Here is a 9,481-nt window from a genome sequence, read left to right as displayed (position 1 = left end):
TTTTTGTAATTTTTTTATTGTTTTTTTGTGTATTTGTGAGATAATCCCTATGACAAATATATTATGGGCTGGCCTAATAAATTTTTATACAGTCCAAGAAAAAAAATAACAAAAATACATGTACTCTACCCTTGCAGCTGCACATTCCTTGCACCAGAGAAACGATTCCAACCTGAAATCGACGGAGCTCGACAATGGTGAATCAACGCTTGCAAACGAAGAAACACCATTTATTTCAGGGAAATCACTTGATTAAAAGAAAAATATCAAACCAAAGATCAACCACTACCGATTGATAAAAGATTTTGCAGGAAAAAAAAACCTAGTTTGAAACATAAACTCAACCTTGAAAAATCAATCAACTTGCAGATTCATAGTATGTAGACTTATAAAAAATAGATCTAGAGTTCCCGATCAATCAAATCATGTATAATCCAAAAAATATGTATCACTACAATAGTTAATATTTTAAGTGTTGCATTAACGTTATTTTTTAAAATTTCAATCTTGGATTTAGTCAAATCCAATCACGAAAAATAAACTAAATTTGCATTCATCTCGCGACATGGATCTAGCCACGTTTTTTTGAAATTTTTGTTTCTGTTGTTGCATTATAGTTGGCCGTCAGTTTTATTGACACTCTATTAATTGATGAATCAATAATTACACACTGATCAATCTACATTTTTTTTAATCTTATTTGCAAGTATTTTATATAGACAATCTAATACAGGGATCTCATAAAAATAATTCTAATATGGTAAGTTTATTCATATTTTAATAATGGTTGAGTCTACTTTGATTTACAGTGTTCTTATAATTGTTTCTTCAAAAAATACTATCAAACTACAAGTCGTTGTTCATCGGTCCAATAATACTTTGTTAATTTTTTTTTATATAATATTCAAGCACATTGTTTATACATAGTTGCGATTACGTTGTTTATGTGTTGTCCAATAGTTGTGTTACTAAAATCTTATTATGTATAAAATATGGGATCAGAATTGACAATACAGGGACTCATATAAAAGAAACTCTATTGTGGTAAATTTGTTGATTTAAGGTTGTAAAATAGATGGCTAACAACACATGTATCATATAAACACTACTACAAAGATGAGTTTCGGTAACACACTTCGAGGGACTAAAGATTTTTAGTGACCTTTCACTGTGCTCGCTAATGTGGGTGACTGGAAAGATAATTTTCAGTGACCTTTCAATGCGTGTCACTAAAAACCTTTTAGAGTTCCTTATTGAGTGTCACTGTAAACTTTTAGAGTATGTTTGGTTTAGTGTAATAGAGATTGTAATGGAATCATTATTACCATTACATTGTTTGCTTCATTTTAAAGCTTTGTAATGACTTTATATTGTAATGGTCATTACACTATGTATAGTAATCCCCATTACATTATAAAACTAATGTAATGATGATTACATTGTTATAAAATATCTCTTTTGTCCTTTTACGTTACTTTTATTTAAATTTTAAATATTAAAAATAATAAAACTAAGGGTATTTTTGTCAATATATAACTTATTTTATTTGATTACAATGTTCATTATAAAGTTAAATCAAACATCATAATACGATTCCTATTATAATTCGTATTCCATTACATTATCATTTATATTACAATTATCATTCTCATTACATTACATTATATCAAAGCAAACATCACATTAGAGTCCCACCTTGTCGGACTTTTAAGACAACAACTACCATCACAACGTGTCACTTTATCTAATTTTTTAAGTATTTTATATAAAAACAATAATTAAAAAATTAAAAATAATTAATAATTAATTTTTTTTTCATTAATCGTTTTTAAAAAGAAAAAGTAACTTAACATTTTTGTTGATAATTAAAAATTAAAGAACTGTCTATTATTTATTACAAATAAAATGTTATACATTATCTCAAAACAAAAATACTATACATCATCTCAAAAAAAATTGTCATACATCACCACCTGACACACAAAATCAAGAAAAAAAAATATGAACATTTAAACTTCTAGATATTTTGAAACCCAACAGAAAAATAAAAAATTATATACAGCTCAACCGAACCGAACCCACCACCACCACTAAGAACCAAATCTCCAGCCATTGCTTTTATCACGTGCAAAGAAAAGTAAAAAGGCAAAGGATAGTGAGAGAGAGAGCAAACAAAAATAATAAAACAAAAAGAGGAACAATACAACCTGAAGTAAAAATATACATCGAAGAGAGGCAGATTGATGATCGACCGTTCTTCACCCAACGCCACCATCCCAACTCTTCACCACCACTGCTAGCGTCGATCGACCATTCTTCACCTAATGCCACCACCACCAAGAGAGGGAAACATGACAGAGAAAAATAAAGGAGGTAGGTCTGGGGTTAAAAGGGGCATAGATCTTGAATCAGTGGTCAAATTCATCATCGAAGTGTGTCTCTATTAGCACCGACGTATTCCCATAAGAAATAGAGAAATCAGTCTGAGATTATCTAGAGAAAAGGAGAGAAAGAGGCGAGTCTAGGTATTTTTTGGAGTGGGGAACTCGAATTTATGGCTTGTTTTGGGAAATGGTGGTCGGAGTATGTTGTTGCATTTGGGCAGCAACTCTATCGATTGAAGAAAGACTTTCTACAAAAAATAAAAAAGAAAGAAAGACAAAGACAAGGAGGCAACTGAGAGAGGACGTGAAAAATAAGTTGTTTTTTTTTTTGCTTTTGAGTTAAAAATATAGGGTTTTGTTATCTAATATATTTTTAATATAATAATCCTATAATATATTTAATAAGGATAAAAAGTAAATGAATTAATATCCTCGTACACCACGCTTGTCCTTTTATTTTTTCTTCATTTTTTTTTAATTATTTTTAGTGATGCATTTTGCGTGAGTGGAAAAATTTTCCCACTCACGCATTAGGTGACACTATAGCTTTTTTATTATTTTTTTTAAAAAAAAATAAAAATTAATTTAAAACACTTTGAATAGTTTTAGTGACCCACAATCTGGGTCCCAACTATTAAATTTTTACTGTCTTAATAATGTGAGTCACTAAAAAAAATTCAAATATTTAGTGACCTACACTTTTGTGCGGGTCACTATAGAATGTCACTAAAAGCTAACTTTGTAGTAGTAAAAATAGCTAATGGTGTGCCTGTATTTTCAATGCCCTATTGTGTTTTAGTTTATTTACAGTTTTCTCATAGTTGGCTGACCATAATTAAATTTTTAAAAATTTCAAGAAACAAAAGAAATTTCATTTCTCATACAGTTCAATGGGCAGTTTGATAAAGAAATAAATTATGTAAATTACGAAGCTATTGATGAATTCATCTCAAGAGATTGCGAATATAACAACAAAATACAAAAAATATATGAAATCCTAAAAACAAAATCACATGTAAAAACACTAAAAAGAACATAGGCAAAATTTATAAATTAGGCAAAATAGAAAAGAAACTGAAATAAAATCTTAAGCATTTCATTAACATTCTTTTTCTCTTTCTTAACTTTTGGTATAAAACTCTTATCACCTTCATTCCTCTTCGATTTCTTCTTCAAAGAAGAACCTTCATGTTTTGTTACTGGTTCAAAAAAAATCTTCGTTAGTGTCATCTTCTTCCACAATAACCTATTTATCTTTACTTTTTTTGCCCAGTGATTTCACACCCATTGTTGTAGGTTTAGAAACATTGGATTTTTTCACAGAAGGAGATGGAGAAGAGGAGGAACGGGGTGATAGCCATTGATATAAGGAAAAAAAATAGAAAAATAAATTGCAGAATGAAGCTTCAATGGCAGTAGGAGATCGTGGGGGAGCAATTTTTAGGCGAAAATCCTTATTTTGATGTGTTGAAATAAATCAAATGAAAACTGGAAAAAAAAGGACAATAAAGAGAGGGGAAAAGGGTTGAGTGTCATTGTAGATGAATGACATCAACAGTACATGCATGATGTGTACAAAATATATTTTGGTAAATAAAACATTAAAAAATGTATAAAAGTTTATCAAACTGTGTGAAGTATATTTGTAATTGTTAATTCTATTTTTGACATATTTAATTGATAAAAATATTTTATTAATTTATTGTTTAATTTCGGCTATGTGTAAATATTGGTTTTATTATTTTATGTGTGAATTTAATATTAAGCAATTTGTCTTTGGAAGAAAAGTTGTCTAGCTTTCCTATTTACAGAAAATAAGGTAAAAAGGGTAAGTTTGGTTACTCATTTCTTCTCTACCTAACCAGTTGTGATATTCTGATCTTGTGTGAGTTTCTCATTTTGTTTGATCAAATTTCTTGCGGAGAAAACCGAAGCTAAACTATCCTTTTCTATAAAAGGAAAGTCGCACTTACTGCTCACAATTTAGTAGGTACAAAAATAGAAATTCTTGGGCTAATTGAAGTTTTATTTTAGGGAATTTTCTAGTGAGTTGTGGTCTTGTTCAGACCGTGTATGAGCTGTCAATAAGGTGAATATTGATTATAAATACATCTTATAGTAGCTAGGTTTGTGTAACACCCTACTAGTTTAGGCATGTTAACGTGATTTTTAACTTAACTATGCAGCTCGTCGCTAATCAACAAGTTTATTGAAAATCGTGAATAATTAAAATTTTACTTAATTAATTATAAACATTAAAATACTATACTTATATTAAACAAGATCCTGTTTACAAAAGTTTTACTGTGCATATATAAAAGTTTGTTGCCTAGCGACTATACAAAATAAGCCCTGATGTCCCAAAGACTGTACGCTCCAGGCCTAACCACCCCGACATGTACAATCTCCATCTGCTCGCTCTCACGACTACTCAACCTTAGCCTTGCCCTTACCTATACATGCAAGCAATATCTGTGAGTCAACATAAATAATAACATAGCAGTAACTTGAATTATAATCAGGCACCCATACACCCAACCATAGCCCTATCCCCGTGTCCAACACGGTGCTGAGTCTAGAACGTTCGTACGACAGTACTACTAACCATAATATCAGCCTATACTCGATACGCTAGTCGTACTTTAGTCGTACCGATGTGATACTATCAAGTAGTACAGTGCTATCGACCATGACATCAGCCTATACTCGGTACGCTAGTCGTACTCTTGTCGTACCGATGTGATATTGTCGAATAGTACTTAAGCCAGCATACATTTATCGATATCCAATACAATACTAAACATACGGATATCGCTATTATAATGTAATCTAACAGGCTTAACTAACATGCACGCTAAACATGTAAATACATATGCATATCATTATACTAATCTTTGTGCCGACCAACCTGAGTGGAACAGCTGCTCGACGAATTACAAGCCCCTAAATCACATTATTTGTAAAACTGGTGAGTGACACGCTAAATCACTTTTCAGGGACTTAAACTTGAAACCAAAAGTTTCCCTATCGATAAATAACATGGCAATACCCTAAATATCGCAAAAAGGGGAAAAACTAGGGTTCTCGAAACTACACCAACCGGTAGACTGGTTCCCCAATTGGAATTCCAGTTCCGTGGGATTTCTTGGGGACCAACCAGTCGACCGGTTCTTACAGGTCCCCCTAAACCGGAATTCCGGTTCACAAAATTCCACTACAACCTCAATTCAACCCCAAACTCTACCAAATTTTCTAGACCTGCTCTATATACCATAATAAACATATTCCAAGCAACAAAACAACAAAACAAGCTCAGAATCAAAATCTACCATTAAAGAGCAAAGCTTGAGTTCTTAAACTCAAAGCTTGCTCAAATCTCACCACAACCTTCAAAACCACTTCAAAGCAACTCAACTAACATAAATCAAACTTCAGAGAACATCAACAAACACCAACAACAATTACAGAACATAATTTCATAGAAAAACCATAGGATACCTAACTTGAACCTTAAGAAATCCAACAAGAGAGAGTTAGAACAATACCTTGGGTTTGAAATCACTAAGAACTTGCTAGAAATCCTTGAATTCAGCAAATAAACCCCCAACCCTAGCTGGTTTTCTTAAAGGAGAGAGAGAGAGAGAGAGAGAGAGAGAGAGAGAGAGAGAGAGAGAGAGAGAGAGAGAGAGAGAGAGAGAGAGAGAGAGAGAGAGAGAGAGAGAGAGAGAGAGAGAGAGAGAGAGAGAGATTGTGTGTTTTTATTTTCTTTTGATTTTTCTAACTTAGAATAAAAGGAATATGTTCATAAAGCTTCTAAATAATTGAAAAATAATCAGATTATTATGTTTATAAAATTCACTAAAGGACAAAACTCTAATTAGGGCAAAAGACCATTTTGCCCTCCACTTAACCAAAAAGTCACTCAACCACCTAGGGGTAATTTGGTCAATTCTAAAATCTTGACTATTCTTGATATTCCCAATGTCTAACTATACTGCCCCGCTATACTAAAAATACTAAAATGTGATTCTAATGGCCAAACGCCGCGTTCCGATGTTGCTGGGCACAAAACATGCAAAAATATAAAATTCCATACATGGCATATAAAATTCATTCTGAATTCAAAATCTCCATAAAATGACAATTCATAATTATTATTCTAGTTCCATAAATAAACCTTAATTATCTGCTAATTTCCAAATTAAAGTTAAGCAGTCTTTACAATTACCCCCCCCCCCCCCCGTTAAAAGGATTTCGTCATCGAAATCTAACTTGAATAAATCTGGATACTGAGCCCTTATGTCAGACTCTAACTCCCAGGTGACTTCCTCCACCTTGCTGTTTCTCCAAAGCACTTTGACCAAAGCTGTGGTCTTATTCCAAAGAACCTTATCTTTTCTGTCTAAGATTTGAATTGGTTGTTCTTCGTATGATAGGTCTGATTATAGCTCAAGATTCTCATAACTTATTACATGAGCAGAATCTGAAACGTACTTTTCATAACATGGAATCATGAAACACATTGTGAATTGCAGATAGAGCTGGAGGCAAAGCTAAACGATATGCCACTAGTCCAACCTTCTCTTGAATCTCAAAAGGTCCTTTAAACGTAGGGACATAATTTGCCTCTTTTCCCGAAACATTTGATCCTCTTCATTGGAGACACTCGTAGGAATACATGATATCCTACCTGAAATTCCACACTTTTGTGTTTTGGATCTGCATAACTCTTTTGCCTACTCTGAGAGGCAAGCATTCTGGCCTTAATCTTTTCTATAGCTTCATTAGTTCGTTGCACTGCTTCTGGACCCAGATATTTCTTTTCTCCTGTTTCATCCCAGTGAATGGGAGACCTACACTTCCTGCCATATAACAACTCATAGGGAACCATCCCTATTATACTCTGGTAGCTGTTATTGTACGAGAACTCTATCAGTGGCAGGTACTTGCTCCAGGATCCTTCGAAACCCATAACACAGGCTCGTAACATGTCTTTCAGTATCTAAATTGTCCTTCTGGACTGTCCATCAGTCTGAGGATGGAAAGTTGTACTGAATTTCAGTTTGGTACCCCTAGCTCACTGAAGACTCTGCCAAATTTAGAAGTAAACTTCGGATCTCTATCCGATATAATGGACTTTGGAACACCAAGTAATCTCACTATCTCGTTCACGTACAATTCTGCATATTGATCCACTATAAAGGTTATTTTTACCGGTAGAAAATGTGCAGACTTCGTGAATCGATCTACCATAACCCAAATCGAATCGTGCAACCCCATGGTTCTAGGTAATCCAACCACAAAGTCCATGGTGATATCCTCCCACTTCCACTCAGGAAGTGTCAATGACTGCAATAAACCTACCGGTTTCTGATGTTCAGCCTTGATATGTTGACAAGTTAGGCACGGGATACAAATTCTACCATATTCTTCTTCATCCCGCTCCACCAGAGGTAGGGTTTAAGATCTTGGTACATCTTGGTAGTGCCAATATGCAATGAACATGGAGTGGTATGGGCCTCCTCAAGAATCTCATTTCTAAGTTCCGCACTACTTGGAACACAAACCTTGGTCTTAAATAATAGCATCCCACTATCTGACACCGTAAAATCTTTGGCTTGACTAGCTGAAACCTCTTCTCGGATCTTCACTAATTCTGGATCAGCTAATTGAGCAGCTTTAACTTGTGCTGACAAATCAGATTGTAGTGTCAAGTTACGAAGTCTGCCAACAACAAACTCAATGCCCGATCTGACCATGTCTTCTGCTAACTGAAGTGAAATCTTAATCATACTAGTTACCTGCTTGGGACCCTTCTGTTGGGTTTTATGCCCTAAATAAAACTCATTTCAATATAATCAGATTTACTTATTAATATAGGTCAGAAATAACATTTAATGTTGCATGATTCACATGATTTATTTCATGATTATATGTACATAATGTATGAATTCATCTGAAACCCTTTTCACATACTTGATCCTGTTTATTGTGTCGTCAACACATTGGAAAGTAAACATGACTATGTGAATAAAGTTTCCTAGATTTATCAGACATAGGGTTTTACTGATATGATAATCTACAACAGAGTTTACTTGCATTTGGAGAAGTGTTATGTTCTTTTCAGAGCATTGGTTAAAGTAAAGCTCAGGTTGGATGCATGGAGTAGGCATCGGAAGGGACCGATATTGAACTTTGACTTAGATTTATTAAACTTACCATAATATCTATTCAAGTCAATATCGCCTAGTTGATCCTAGATCAAATGTTCTTAATCCTGTTATGATTAGGCTCAATCTTGAAAGGCTATTCGTGTTCTTTGATTTGTTAATTAAGCCTACTTTTAGGTCAGGGTGATACGTACATTTTGGGAACACGGTAGTGCAATTGAGTGGGAGCGCTAACATAAACATGGAATCTATAGCTTCTATCTGGCGAATAGTAAGTAAAGGATGATCTCCTTCGAGCTTGACCAAACGAAAAATAAATGGTGGAGTACTCATTTCACATAAGCTGAAATATCATTTATACGGGGTTAAGTGTTTTAAGGATAAAATACATTGTAGGGTGTAACGGTAATCTAATCCCTTTACAGTGTAGATCATTCATATAGAGGATCATTGATCAAATTAGGATTATAACAATGGATAACTAACGATGCGTCTATATGGTGGAACATATAGAGCATTCTATATACTGAGAGTGCAATTCTAAGTTCTATGCGTGGATTCAACGAAGAATTAACAAGTTAGTGAATTTTAATGCTAAATTCTTGATCTACTTATTGGAAGCTCAGTTATATAGACCCATGGTCCCCGCACTAGTTGAGATAATATTGCTTGTAAGACTCATATAATTGGTTTTGATTAATCAATTATAATTCTCAAATTAGACTATGTCTATTTGTGAATTTTTCACTAAGTAAGGGCGAAATTGTAAAGAAAGAGTTTTAGGGGCATATTTGTTAATTATGATACTTTGTATGGTTCAATTAATAAATATGATAAATGACAATATTATTTAATAATTATTTATAGTTATTAAATAGTTAGAATTGACATTTAAAAGGTTGAATTAGAAAATTGGCGTTTTTGAGA

At 33.3% G+C, this 9,481-nt stretch overlaps 1 long non-coding RNA gene across 1 annotated transcript; it reads right to left on the bottom strand.

Annotated features, from left to right (window-relative positions):
• Positions 1–1,862: 1,862 nt before the first annotated feature.
• Positions 1,863–3,624, bottom strand: LOC115702571 (uncharacterized). Its single transcript, XR_009685156.1, has 2 exons — positions 2,225–3,624; positions 1,863–2,115 (listed from the first exon to the last, which is right to left on the bottom strand). It is a non-coding gene; the product is annotated as an uncharacterized LOC115702571 (long non-coding RNA).
• Positions 3,625–9,481: the final 5,857 nt, after the last annotated feature.

Source organism: Cannabis sativa, chromosome X (assembly GCF_029168945.1).
Source record: "Cannabis sativa cultivar Pink pepper isolate KNU-18-1 chromosome X, ASM2916894v1, whole genome shotgun sequence".
In the NCBI taxonomy this organism is placed as follows: domain Eukaryota; kingdom Viridiplantae; phylum Streptophyta; class Magnoliopsida; order Rosales; family Cannabaceae; genus Cannabis; species Cannabis sativa.
This window is presented reverse-complemented; position numbering and strand designations above follow the sequence as displayed.